The sequence below is a fragment of the Anolis carolinensis genome, chromosome 6 (assembly GCF_035594765.1).
Source record: "Anolis carolinensis isolate JA03-04 chromosome 6, rAnoCar3.1.pri, whole genome shotgun sequence".
NCBI lineage: Eukaryota > Metazoa > Chordata > Lepidosauria > Squamata > Dactyloidae > Anolis > Anolis carolinensis.
The window spans coordinates 113,745,485-113,760,477 of record NC_085846.1 but is presented as its reverse complement, the minus strand read 5'-3'; the positions used below and the strand labels follow the sequence as shown (position 1 = coordinate 113,760,477).

General features: G+C 41.0%; 1 protein-coding gene across 1 annotated transcript in view; it reads right to left on the bottom strand.

Moving 5' to 3' along the window:
• mindy4 (MINDY lysine 48 deubiquitinase 4) overlaps window positions 1-14,993 on the bottom strand; it is a 72,505-nt gene that overhangs the window by 41,787 nt on the left and 15,725 nt on the right. The window lies entirely within an intron of this gene.

Sequence of the window (14,993 nt, the reverse complement as noted above, 5' to 3'; positions counted from 1 at the left end):
ATATATTACTATAATCTGCCACCATCTAGTTTATTTCCATACCTTCTCGTTCCCTTTGAGCTTAAGCTGAAATTTTTACTGTAATGTTGTGGGAAATAGATTTTTCTAATAACAAAATATTCTCGTGAACTGGTTCTGTAGCAACACAAAATATTTTGGGGCAGTTTGGCCTTCTATACATAATTATCAACTAGTTTTCCAAAAGCACTCCTTCTGCAGAAGAGAGCTACTAGAAAAGGTTGGTGGATCAATGCAATTGCCAACATTTTCGGGGAGCTACAAGGACTATCAAAAGGAACACAGGTTGGCACACAAAACGACAGGCAACAAGTCACAGGTGTTGGCACTCAACAAAGTTGGGGAACAAACTTGTTTAACCATCCGGAGACCGTTTGGGGAATTTTTACTGCTGTTCTCACTTGTAAAAGACCAATCACGCAACGCTAGTTCCTGTATATGTCGAACGAAAAGACATGACTCAAGCATGCTGGGAGAAGGAAACAATCTATCACGCTAGGAAAATGGGACAGGAAGAAAATCGGACTCATTATAAGTAAACCATACAGAGCTCTCTCCAAACCCTCAAGCCTTCGCCTTTGATCTCCAAGCATCGTGGACTCCAAGTTTACACAAATGGCAAAGCATGGAGAGAAAGTCCCTCTTCTCAAACAATAATGCACGCTTCCTCTACTGCTTCCTGTTTACAAGCACCCATGCTATATGACAAATGAACAAAGGGGTTTTAAAATAAGCAGCAGTCACCAGCCACTTCACAATAACAAAGTGTATTCTTTTATTACAGGAGAAACAGCCCCGTCATGTCTAGGCTCAGAAGCAGATGAAAGGCCTTCCTCCCAACTGCCACTGCCCTGGCCTTGGAGGGAGAAAAGAGGAGGGAAAGCTCTATCATGTATATCCCCTGAAGAAGATGAAAAGTCTCTTCCAAATTAACTGCCTAAAGCTTGATGCAAAGAAAATGCATTCCCTCCATCTCCACTGTCACGTCTCCGGAGGAAGAGAAGAAGAGCCAGGCACAGTTCCAGGCTGCCTTAGCCCAGAAGCAAACAAAAGATCTTCCTTCCATCCCAACTGTCACTGCCCTAGTTTCAGAGGAAGAGAAAAAGAGACGGGGATAGCTCTATCATGCCTGGGGTCAGAAGCAGAGGAACCTCCATCCATCCAAACGGCCATTGCCCTGAGAGCAGAAGGGGAGAAGATTCTCCAGATAAATAAGCCTGCTTTCTCCTCAATTTGACAGCCTTTCAAATATTTAAACATGGCTAGCATGTAATCTTTTAAACCCTTCTTCTCAGGCTAAACATACTGTTGCACACTAGCACTGAAACACCTTTTCACCCAGCACCACACCCGAGTCCAGAAATTCTATCTAAAAATGTTTATTAAAGAAAGCAGATAAAAAGGGAAAAAATGACAATTCCAAAAAGGTCATTAGAACAAAAAATGCAAAGTACAGTAGAGTCTCACTTTATCCAACATAAACGGGCCGGCAGAATGTTGGATAAGCAAATATGTTGGATAATAAGGAGGCATTAAGGAAAAGCCTATTAAACATCAAATTAGGTTATGATTTTACAAATGAAGCACCAAAACCTCATGTTAGACAACAAATTTGGCAGAAAAAGTAGTTCAATACGCAGTAATGCTATGTAGTAATTACTGTATTTATGAATTTAGCACCAAAATATCACGATATATTGAAAACATTGACTACAAAAATGTGTTGGATAATCCAGAATGTTGGATAAGCGAATGTTGGATAAGTGAGACTCTACTGTAGTAGTAATCCAAAAATGACATAGAGCATAAAATCACAAGAATCAAAATCCACGGCAGTATTTCAAACATAAATCCATAAACATGAAAACAGGAACTTTTCCAAGGTAAATCTTCCAAGGAAAAAAAGGCATGAACTAGAACAGGAAACCTGAGAATAGTTGAATCATGAATCATGAAGTAGACACAGGAGAGCCATCTTCTATGGCAACGTTGTCTCCTCTGAGAGTCTGGAAGCCAAATCACTTAATTTAAGCCCGTCCAGGCACCCATGAGATCATACCGAAAACACTGGACTTCAAGCTATTATCTCGGACTCTTTGAGAATATCTAGTTTGTCTATTTTTCATTCCTTGCATTCTCAGGCCTAATCTAGTTTCCTGGGAAAACTCCCCATCTGCCCAAGGTGTTTTCTCAAGGGAATTTTTACTTTCCCCTGTTGCCTGGGAACAAGCACAGGAATCCAAAACATCAGCCTCATCCGCCTGCAATTCTCTCCATTCATTCACAGACTCTTCACTTTGAAACCTACGTTGAAACCCATCACCTTCCTCATCTTCTGAACCACTGTCAAAAAAATCTTCTGACACTTCCTGAGCTACAACACATATCCAGCTCCCCAATTTACTCCTCAAAGAGATTCATGATTTCTAGACCTCTGATCATTTTGGTCACTGTCCTTTAGGCACATTCCATCTTATCTATCTTTTTTCTGAACTGGGTAGAGATCACTAAGAAATGGTAAGTGACATTTTGGTTTGTGAGACTGAAAATCCAAACGTATCCCCCCCCCCCCCCCAGCCGCCCAGCCGCCAGTTATGGCAAACATACCCATTAATCTGAATAAATTGGTAATTTTAGGGGTACTTTGTGCCCATGTGGTCTCTTCCAAATCTATTATTCTATAATTCTATGATTCTATGAAAAACACATTGGTGGCACTCCTGAATCTTGGACTTAACAATGCAGCCAGCCTGGAGCGATATTTATTTATTTATTTGCGACATTTATATACCGCCCTTCTCACCCCGAAGGGGACTCAGGGCGGTTTACAAGTATATTTACATACAATATATTATATTACACAACTATATCGCAATATTATTAGTAATATTGCATGTAATATAAATATACAATTATAATAGTCAATTATAATTATTATTACATTGTATTACATCATAATATTATTATTAATATTACATGTATATACAATGTATTATAATATTAGTATAGTATAATATTATTATATATCATATGACTGAGTGAGGCTTTAGAACTGAGCCAGCTAGTTTTAAGGAAAGACTTAAACTGCGGAATAGATAGGAACAGGTCTGCCCCAACTATATCAATGGTTAGGTTAAAAACCGCATGCAGCCTTTGATGCTGGTGGAATTTCTTTGTAGGAAAAAAGAAGCTCATGAAAAGCAAGCTTTTACTGGCAAGACCAAATAAGATTTTGTTTGAAGAGCTGGGAATACAGGCAGAGATGGGAAGCATTAGAAAGGCATTAGAGGGCTGGGTTTGGTGCCAAAGCCATGGCAGGACCACCTTCTCGAAAGAGAATGGATTTCATGTTTCTTCCATAAAGAGTAGCAGCTTTATGATAAATGCAGGGGAGTTTAGGAGATGCCAGAAATACAAACTCAATGGGACAGCTACCTCCATGTGGTTTGGTGATACACTCAGTTTAAGTCCAAATAAGATTTGTCTACCATCCAGAAAGCACATCTGCACATTTGGGCTCTCTCTGCATCTACAAGATGGGCATTTTGTTCCACTATCGGTGACATTTTCCTTTTAGACCATGCATGTATTCTTAGTATCCTTTCTCTGGTTATATATAAGGGGCTGGGCTCTGGTGCAGCTGGTTAGGAGCCAGTTGCAATAAATCACTCCTGACCGAGAGATCATGAGTTCGAAGCCTGGGTCAGATTAAATGCCCGACCATTAAATAGCCATAGCTCGTTGTTTACCTGAGCAATCTGAAAGACAGTTGCATCTCTCAAGTAGGAAATTTAGGGGCTGCTTATGCAGGGAGGCTAATTTAACTAATTTATGTCACCATAAAAATGTCCAGCAGCATGCATCCTGGAAGATGAGGAAATACTCCATCAAGGACTCAGTGTCACAGTGGATGATGAAGCAGCAGCTCCCCCATGGCTGGAATCTAGCATAACTTCAGGAAGCCAGAAGCTGGAGAATGTTAAATAGCCTCTATGTCTTTGTCTGTGTATGTCGTATGTCTAATGGCATTGAATGTTTGCCATGTATATGTGCATTGTGATCCACCTTGAGTCCTCTATGGGGTGAGAAGGGCGGAATAGAAATACTGTAAATAAATAAATAAATGCTGTAAATATACTCCATCGTTATACAGAAAGAAATGGAGACAACAGGGAACAAAAATGCAAATTCTGCTAGAGAAAAACATGTGTCATGACAAACATCTTCCACCATTTGGGGCAGCATCCCTTCTATAAAGTATGCTGTATGTATGGTCTAGATTGCCTCTAAGGGGCACAGATCAATTAATTTGCAAAGGGGTATTAGCAAATACTGGTTTTCTCAAACTTTCCCGTCTCCTTCATCTGGGTGTAGGAGATGTCACTCTGCCCAGAAATAATTATGTCAGGTCACATATATGACTCAGATTTTAGTTTGGATAAACCCAAGGATGCTCCAGAAATAGAAAGGGCTCTCCCTTCCCAAAGAAAATTATATCCAGGAATGAAACATGTGTGAAAGTGGAAAGAAAGTTGATATATATCTATATCTATGAATTTATGCCTTACGCTTTCTTCCTTAAATGGTCTCTATGGAAACCAGTGTGTCATCCACCCACACAGACAAAAGGACAGGCACACCCCAAAAATTGGACGTAGGGGAGCGATTTGTGTATACTACACAGCACGTTTTGCATTTCATCAAGAAGCAGCTGCATCTAAGCCTAGTTGGAGGGGAAAAACTGCTTTCTCAAGTAAATTAGTGTTTGATCCGACAAAACCCGGATGTCTCTTGGTTTCTATAAGATGTCTAGTGGGCGTGGGAGACAATTTCTCCGGGCTCTACCCTCTGTGCTGTTTTTGGTTCTAAGCAATACATTCCACATAGCCAACTCCCAAACACATATGGAGAAAGGATGCATCTACACGGTAGAATTAATGCTGTTCGACACTTAAACTGACATGGCTCAGTGTCATGGAATCCTGGAAGCTGTAGTTTGGTGAAGCACCAGCTCTCTGGCAGAAAAAGCAAAAGACCATGTTAATACCAGAACTCACATATTTCCACTGAATTTTTTTTAGTGTCTAGAGTGACTTGAGAAACTGCAAGTCGCTTCTGGTGTAAGAGAATTGGCTGTATGCAAAGACGTTGCCCAGGGGACACCTAGATGTTTTACTATCCTGTGGGAGGCTTCTCTCATGTCCCCGTATGGGAAGCTGGAGCTGACAAACGGAAGCTCACCCCGCTCCTTGGATTCGAACCACCAACCTTTTGATCAGCAATCCTGCCAGCACAAGGGTTTAACCCACTGTGCCACCGGGGGCTCTTCCGCTGAATTGAGCCATTGCAGTTAAAGTGGTGTCAAACTGCATGATTTCTGCAGTGTAGATGCACCTGGTTTCTGATAATTCTTCTATGGTCTCAAGTCTTCGTTTATGGTCCTAGAGAGAAACACCAATTGGATTAAAAAGACCCTGCTAGAAAAGCTTGAAAAATACTGGAAGGCACATTTCATGTGTCTGTCAAATGGAGATTCACAAGTTATCCCCACTGGTCTATTGCACCAGGAAAAAGAGATGTCCAAACCAAAAATGGCAGTGTCCAAAATGGTAGATAAGAGGGCTGATAACAACAAAAAATATCATGCTAAAAGATCTGAATGAAAAATCAATTGCTAAAGCCTGTACTATTCAAGTTTCAGAGGCTTTGAAAATGCTGCAGAGTTGTGAACTATAGTGGAATGGCTTTAATACATGAAAAGACATGTGAAAATTTATGATTAAACATCAAAGAAAACATTCAAATCAATCTGAAAATCTACTTAGAATATGGCTTATTTTCCTAAGGGAAGTGGTTAAAAATCCTGCCACAAGAGTCATCTGAGATGGACAATGCTCTGGAAAATCCTGCTCAAGCAAATATTCTCTGTACATTACAACACACACACACACACACACACGGGCACCAAGATGTACGTTTGTTCACAACCCAGAATAATTTACTTGGGAACAAAATGGCTGAAATCTCTCTTTTTTAATGATGATTCTATGAAATATGACTAATTTTCCAATAAAGGCTTTTTAAGAGTCTACGGCAATTTATGGTTGCCCTGTATAGATGTGGATGGACGTCATAGCTCAAAAACAATCCATTATCGACTAATGAGGTTTGCTGTGGCATTTCAGAAGCTATTAAAAAGCATTTGTGGGGAAGAGTGGTCGAATCATCAGGAGAAAGGCAAAATGTGCCATGCTGACAAATGCATGTTGGGCCAAGGTGTTTATTTCTCTTGTATTGAAGTTTTCAGGTGGGAGGCAGGGTCATCTTGGGACACCCCTTACATCTAAATTGGTCAACCAGACTGACCTTTGGATTGAGATACTTGAGGTATGAATTCTATGCTAAACAGGCATTGGAAGAATGTATCTGAATTCCATATCAATTTCACATTAGGGTTGCCAGATTGAAAACCAGATGTTGCTCCTCTTCCTCTAATGCAGTGGTTCTCAACCTATGGGTCCACAGATGTTTTGGCCAATAACTCCCAGAAATCCTAACAACTGGTAAACTGGCTGGGATTTCTGGGAATTGTAGGCCAAAATACCTGGGGACCCACAAGTTGAGAACCACTACTCTAATGGTTATGTAGGAGAAGTTGAGCAAGTGTTGCTTGTAATGCAACCAGGAAACCAGAAAGACCTGCTGTATTCTACATGAAAGTTCAGGAGCAGTCTCCAGTTTTAATTCTGGCATCTTGAGTTCTTAGAAGCCCCTTGATATAGGAACACAATGCCACATTTGTGAGAAATGATTCCTTTTGGACCTCTGAGTTCTGTTAAATTATAGAATCTATATGACTGTTGTGACTCAGCCAGAGTCTCAGAGTGACTCTGATGGGGATTGTGGGATTCAGGTTCCAGATGTTCAAGATGATGGGATTCAGGTGCAAGATGACTCTGATGGGAATTATGGGATTCAGGTTCAGAGTGTCCCTGTTGTGAGAGATGAGGAGCAGGGAGGCATTCCCACAGCAGGGAATGGTGTTGATGATACCGAGGCTAGGCAGGTGCAAAGGGAGGACAGAAAGCGGACAGAGGCTACTGCTAAGGAGCTATCTGGCCTTGACGGAACGGCATCTCTGGATCGAGCTGGCCGTTTGGAATTTCGGGTTCGCAGGAGTGTCAGAATAGCAAACAAAAAAAGAGAAAGAGGTCAGACGGCAAAGAAATGCATTCATGCTGTGCAGAGAATATTAAAGGGTGTGCTGAGAGAGAAACCTTTGTCAAAAGCAACGTCTCGTTTGAGTTAGAAGCAGCTCTTGCTTTCTTGGATTATCCTGTAATCAAGTTCATAGGACTATGTCATGTATTATTGGAACCTTGTTTTATGCCTAAGATTTTCTTGGATTATTCTGTATAGCCTTGGTTTTGCAACAATCTTTTGGATCTTTACTTTTGCTTTTTAAGAACTATTTATTTCCTATTTCCTAATAAACTACAAAAGACTTCAACCTGTGTACAGCCTGGTGTGTTCAGCAAGGTGAAGCTATCCTGAGGTGCGACAATGACAATAGTAGATTGTAGATCCCGTATGGGCATTTGCATGACTTAGAATAATTAAAAACAACAACAACAACAACAACATAATTTTTGTACCCCACCTCCATCTCCCCGAAGGAACTCAGGGAGACTTACATGTGGACAAGCCCAATCAACATAGTTAAAATACTAAGTACATACTAAGTACATAGACAATAGCATAAACAGAATAAAACAGAAACATTATAACAAAATATAAAACAAGCATCAAACCAACCAATAAACCTGAAATAACTGTCAGTTCCTGAGCGTGGGTGAACGAACTGATGCAAATCAGAGCAGAGTTTGGAGTGAAGGGAAATGTAAAACAGAGCTTAATATCTTTGAGAAGAGAATAGTAATAAAGAGCAAGGATAAGATTTTACATCCTAGTTGGGGTTAAGTTGTCTGGGGTATTGTCAAGTCACAAGCACAGCGGAACATCAGCGTTTTTAAATCTTTCCCGAAGATGGACAAGGTGGGCACTAGCCTAATTTCCCTGGGAGGGAGTTCCAGAGTTGGGGGGCCACCACCGAAAAGGCTCTCTCTCTTGTCCGCACCAACCGCGCCTGTGACGGTGGTGGGGGCGAGAGAAGAGCCTCCCCAAAGGATCTTAGAGACCGTGCAGGTTCATAAGGGAAGATGTGATCACGAAGATAGGCAGATTCCAAATTGGGTAGTTCTGTAAGCAGTGTGGTATAGTGGTTTGAATACTGGACCACAACTTTGGAGATCAGGGTTCAAATTCCCTGTTAAGCCATGAAAACCACTGGGTGTCCTTAGGTGAGTCACATATACTCATCCCCAGAAAACCCATCATGAAGTGGGGTGGCAGTACTGCAGTAGTTCTCAACCTGTGGGTCCCTCCCCAGGTGTTTTGGCCTATCACTCCCAGAAATCCCAGCCAGTTTACCAACTGTTAGGATTTCTGGGAATTGAAGGCCAAAACATCTGGGGACCCACAGGTTGACAACCACTGCAGTACTGGAACGTGCTGAGGTTGTGAAATATCCTGTGACCCAAGAAGTGTGGAATGAAGTTGCCATTTTCACTGGCTAAGCTTGGATTTGTATTTTTAAGAATAGACCACCACATTTGTGTGGGATTTTTTTCTAACCCAATATACTCCAGGTTATGCCAACCCACTAACTCTACAGAGTTAGATGTCCTCCATTAACTCCCTCAAACACAAAGTGAAATAAAGGTAAGAAGGAAAAAATACATTTTTTGTATTGTAGACTAATTCACAAACTCAGTGAATCCATCCAAGAAGTCCCTATTCCAAAATGTTTCTGCACTAAAGAGTCATTATTTAGCCTTTGGCTAATCATTCTCTGCTCTCCCAATACTGGGATAATAATACTATCCTATCTCTCGAGGCTACTGTAAAAAAAAGGAAGATACAGGCTGAGGATCTCTAATCCAGAATTCCAAAATCTGAAATACTCCAAAATCTCAAGACTGTCACATGGTGGATGAAACAGTGATACCTTTGCTTTCTGACTGTTCACTGTACACACATTTTTGTTTTATGCATAAAATTATTTAAAATGTGGATCAGGCTATGTGTATAAATTGTCTGTGAAACATCGATGCATTTCGTGTTTAAACCAGAGTCCCGTCTCCATGAGATTGCATTATATACTTATGTGCAAATATGTATTCCAAAACTCAGAAAAAAATCCAAAATCCAAACATGTCTACTTCTCAACATTTCAGATAATACTCAACGTGTATTATATTTGAAGTAATTTTAATATTTTCAAGCACTTCAAACATTACTTTCTAAAGCTCTCCAGTGTAATTACTATCTACCGATGATATTAGCAGACATTTAACATTTAATCCCTTGTTGACTTTATATTACTGTGTGGATGTGCGGAAGCACCAGCAGAGAAGGTAAGGAGCCCTGTTTAAAAGGAAGCGAGGGTGTGAGCATCCTACTTGCAAAACACTGATTAAGAGTTGAGTTCACGCCTTCTGAAAATGTACTTAAGCGAAAAAATGCCTTGCCTTAACAATGCCACCTCCTAATTTTGTCTTATTCCCTGCGTTGCCTGATTAGATGTTATCGGACTGGTTCCACTAATCAGCTTTGGGAAACCTGGCTCTAAAATCATGCCTCCTTCATCTTGCCTACAGTCTGTGCCTGCTACATAATTCAACACCTATTACCTTCAACCAGCAATTTCAGTGGCAAGAGAATTGTAGTGCAAAGTAGTGGGAAGACGCTAGGCTGGAGGAAGGCTGCTACATAAATAAAAATAGTGTGGGTTGGTGTCTTTGTTGCTCCACTGGAAGCTTCCATCATTAAACAACTTTTCCCGGCAAAGTCCCCCTTGATGACCTAGATGAGCAGGTCTCAAATATTTTAAGTAGAAGGCCGGTTCATGGTCCCCCAAACTGTTGGGAGTGAACTATAGTTTGGAAAAAACATGAATGCATTCCTACACAGACTGCACATATTTTGTTTGGCGTGGAAAAAACCCCCATAGAAAAACAACACAATATTAAAAATGAAGAACAATTTTGGTTTGTTGTGAGTTTTCCGGGCTGTCTGGCCATGTTCCAGAAGCATTATCTTATGCTGTTTCGCCTACATCTATGGCAGGCATCCTTAGAGGTTGTGAGGTCTGTTGAAAACTAGGCAAGTGGGGTTTATATATCTGTGAAATGTCCAGGGTGGAAGAAAGAACTCTTGTCTGCTTGAGGCAAGTGTGAATGTTGCAATTGGCCACCTTGATTAGCACTGAATAGTCTTGCAGCCTCAAAGCCTGGTTGCTTACTGCCTGGGGGAATCCTTTGTTAGGAGGTGTTCACTGGCCCTGATTGTTTCTTGTTTGGACGTCCACTGCTTTCAGAGTATGTTATTTATTTACTGTCCTAATTTTAGAGTTTTTTAATACTGGCAGCCAGATTTTATCCATTTTGATGGTTTCCTTTTTTCTGTTGAAATTCTCCACCTGCTTATGGATTTCAATGGCTTCTCTGTGCAGTCTGATACTGTAGTTGTTCGAGGGGTCCAGCATTTCTGTGATCTCAAATCATATGCTGTGTCCAGGTTGGTTCATCAAGTGCTCAGCTATGGCTGACTTCTCTGGTTGAATTAGTCTGCAGTGCCTTTCATGTTGCAACATTCACACTTGCCTCAAACAGACAGGAGTCCTTTCTCCCACTCTGGACATTATTCCATAGATAATAAACCCCACTTGCCTAGTTTCCAACAGATTTCACAACCTCTGAGGATGCTTGTCATAGATGCGGGCGAAACGTCAGAAGAGAATGCTTCTGGAACATAGCCATAGAGCCTGGAAAACTCACAGCAACCCAGTGATTCTGGCCATGAAAGCTTTCAACAACACAAAGAATCATTTTAACCAACACAAACTTACCAGTATTTCAGTGGGAAGTATGGGCCTGCTTTTGGCTGATGAGAGAGTCAAGTTAATTAGGATTGTTGTTGTAGTGTGCCTTCAAGTTGTTTCAGGCTTAAGACGGGAGCCGGGCATGGAGGGCCACATCTGGTCCATGAACCTTAGTTTGAGGACCCCTGACCTAGAGATTCCTGGAGTGGAGTATTCCCATTGGTTTGAAAAAGTGCTTTTTGGGAACATCAGTTTTCCCAAGTTTGTGGTGTTCCTGAGTTCTAACCCTTGCAAACGTGTAGGGGCCTGATTTTGGAAATATTATCCGCTCATATCAAGGACACAGTTAGCCCTTGATTATTTGCTGTGTGCTCCCTTTCCTTCCTCAGTCTTTTTCTTTCTTTGAATTTACACTCTTAAAAATCTGATGAAATTCAGGAATCCCATTAAAACAGCTTTACAATCCATCACCTTCCTTTTCAAAATGTAAGTTGGGCACACCCTCGTGACCCACAAAATCATGTGTTACAGTCCCGATGTGACATTTAAGGTGTTGCTTGCTGACACCGAAAGGAATACTATATTGTGTTAAACTTTTCCTTTGCCCTAATAAATCAACAGAGCTTTCTGTTTTTCTGGCAGGCTTAAAGGAACGAAAAAAGGGAGAAGTCCCACTCCGCTCTCTCACACGGATGGCGCATAGGGGCTGGGATCCAAGCTATCCTTTTGATGTATCCTTGCGGTCCTCCGTCTTATTCCCTTTCGCCAGACAGCAAGCACAGGCAAAAAAACTGAAATTAAAACAAGGTGCCCGGGGCTGCGGCTGGATAACTGGCGGGTGCTTTTGAAAATGTCAAACCGCGGCTTTAAAAACATAAACAAGCTTAACCGGAATGAGAAGAACGAGAAAAAGAATGTCTCGAATTGGCTTGCACAGCAGGAAGGGGTTTATGGCAGGAGAGGGGGGGGAAATGGCTCGTGGTCATCCCGGCTGCCACTGGGCAACAGGAAGGTATGTGCCAACAGCGCTGGCCCATCTTGTCCAGTTATGGGGCTCTGGAAGCCTATGGTAAAAACCTTTGCCCCCATTGCCAGAAAATACTCCCGCCTTGTTGGAAATGTTTTTCTCCGCTGCACATTCTCCTGTCAATCCATGAAATTGGATTACCATAAATTGTAATATTATATGAAGAAATGGGGAAAATGTTTCTATACCATATAGAACTTGTGGGTTCTCAACTTACTCAGCTTGTGTTGTCGAAGGCTTTCATGGCCAGAATCACTGGGTGGTTGTGCATTTCAGGGCTATATGGCCATATTCCAGAACATAACCATACATGTTCCATGTTCTGGAACATAGCCATACGGCCTGGAAAATGCACAACAACAACAACCCAGTTACTCAACTTGGTTTCTAAAGAAGCATGTTCTATTCCTTGAAGAGCCAGCACAGTATAGTGGTTCAAGCATAGGACTGCAACTCTGGAGCATAGGACCTACAAGCAAACATAAATACAGTAGAGTCACACTTATCCAAGACTCGCTTATCCAAGGTTCTGGATTATCCAAGGCATTTTTGTAGTCAATGTTTTCAATATATCGTGATATTTTGGTGCTAAATTCGTAAATACAGTAATTCCAACATAACATTACTGCGTATTGAACTACTTTTCTGTCAAATTTATTGTATAACATGATGTTTTGGTGCTTAATTTGTAAAATCATAACCCAATTTGATGTTTAATAGGCTTTTCCTTAATCCTTCCTTATTATCCAAGATATTCGCTTATCCAAGGTTCTGCTGGTCCGTTTAGCTTGGATAAGTGAGACTCTACTGTACCTTTGCAGAAGCATATGAAAAGCTTTGCCTCTCACGAAACACTGAGAAAACAAAAGTGCTCTACCAGCAAAAGGCATCATCCAATCCCTTTGCAAAGCCAGCAATAAAGCTTAATGGTGTAATGCTATAAAATGGTGACCACTTCCACTACCTAAGCAACCACCTCTCCACAAAAGTCAACAACACTGAAATACAATACGGTCTGAGCGAGTGCAGCATTTTTCCGTTGCCAAATGCCCAGGGAGTGTCTGAGGATCAGGACATTTGTAGGGATACCAAGACGCTTGCTTATAAAGCTATTGTTCTTCCAAATCTACTGTACGTCTGAGAAACATGGACTGTTTACAAACATCATTCTCCACTTCTGGAAAGATTCTATCAACGTTGCCTTCGAAAAATCCTGAAAATCTCTTGGGAAGAAGACAGGCAGAAAAACGTCAGCATTCTAGAAAAAGCAAAGACCACCAGCCTGGAAGTTATTATTCTCCATTAACTTCACTGGAGCAGTTACATTGTTTGAATGCCCCATCATTGACTCCCAAAGCAGCTACTTTATTAGCTAGAGCCCAGAGTTTTTTCTCCCACCCTGGACCTTCCACAGATATACAAACCTCACTAGCCTATAGTTTCCAATATACAGCAGAATCTCACTTATCCAAGCCTCGCTTATCCAAGCTTCTGGATTATCCAAGCCATTTTTGTAGTCAATGTTTTTAATATATCATGGTATTCTGGTGCTAAATTCGTAAATACAGTAATTACAACATAACATTACTGCATATTGAACTACTTTTTCTGTCAAATTTGTTGTATAATATGATGTTTTGGTGCTTAATTTCTAAAATCATAACCTAATTTGATGTTTAATAGGCTTTTCCTTAATCCCTCCTTATTATCCAAGATATTCGCTTATCCAAGCTTCTGCCGGCCCGTTTAGCTTGGATAAGTGAGACTCTACTGTACTTCAAAACCTCTGAGGATGTCTGCCACAGATGTGGGTGAAACGTCAGGAGAAAATGCTTCTGGAACATGGCCATACAGCCCGAAAAACTCACAACAACCCAGCTACTTTATTCTCAGTTCAAGAATGAAAAATGGAATGTCAGTGGACAGCAACATAGATGTAAAGTTGACCTTAAAAAATGTGGAAAAAACACCAAGATCTGGGAAGCCCTGGCTCTCAAACCTCTAACTAGAGGTCAGTTGTTACCAGCAGTGGGTTCTGAAGAGGCACAAATGGAAGGCAAGAGAGAGAAACATGTCAAGAGAAAGAAAGTGCCTCAAACAAACCCTTGTTGGGACCGCTTTCCACCTGGAAATGTATGTCCTTGCTGCCAAAGGCCATGCTGATCCACAATCGGACTCTACAGTCACTTACCACCAAGACCCATCACCAAGATTCAACTCTTGGAAGACAATCAGACTCGGCCACGAGGGATTGCTAACTTAACTTTGGAGACCAGGGTTCGAACCCCCACTTGGTCATGGGAAACTTGGGCAAATTACAGACTCTCAGCCTCAAGAAGATGGCAAAAGCAAATCCCCTCTGAACAGATATTGCGAAGAAAACCCTGCAATGGCATTGCTAGAAGATAAAACTTGAATGCACACAACAACAAATTATACTGATTAGAAAATGTTACAACTCCTCTATTGGTGCTCAAACCAAACTTTCTTCAACAGGAGCTTCTCCTCCATTCGTAGGGCAGCATCCTTATATATTTCAGCTCTTGCATCAAAACACTTTGGTAGTAAATCTTATAGGAGTTTGCCACAGAATGAACTATCCTATACACCAGGGGTCCTCAAACTTTTAAAGCAGAGGGCCGGTCCACAATCCTTCAGATTGTTGAGGAGCCGAATTATCATTTAAAAAAAAAACGAACAAATTCCTATACACACTGCATATGTCTTATTTGTAGTGCAAAAACAACAACAACAACAACAACAACAACAACGAAATAAAAATACAATATTTAAAAATAAAAACAATTTTAACCAACACAAACCGATCAGGATTTCAATGGGAAGTGTGGACCTGCTTCTGGCCAACGAGATAGTCAAGTTAATTAGGATTGTTGTTGCTGTGTGCCTTCAAGTCATTTCAGATTTTGGGCAAGCCTAAGTCAAAATTTTATTATTTATTTATTTTTTACTACATTTATATCCTACCCTTCTCACCCCGAAGGGGAC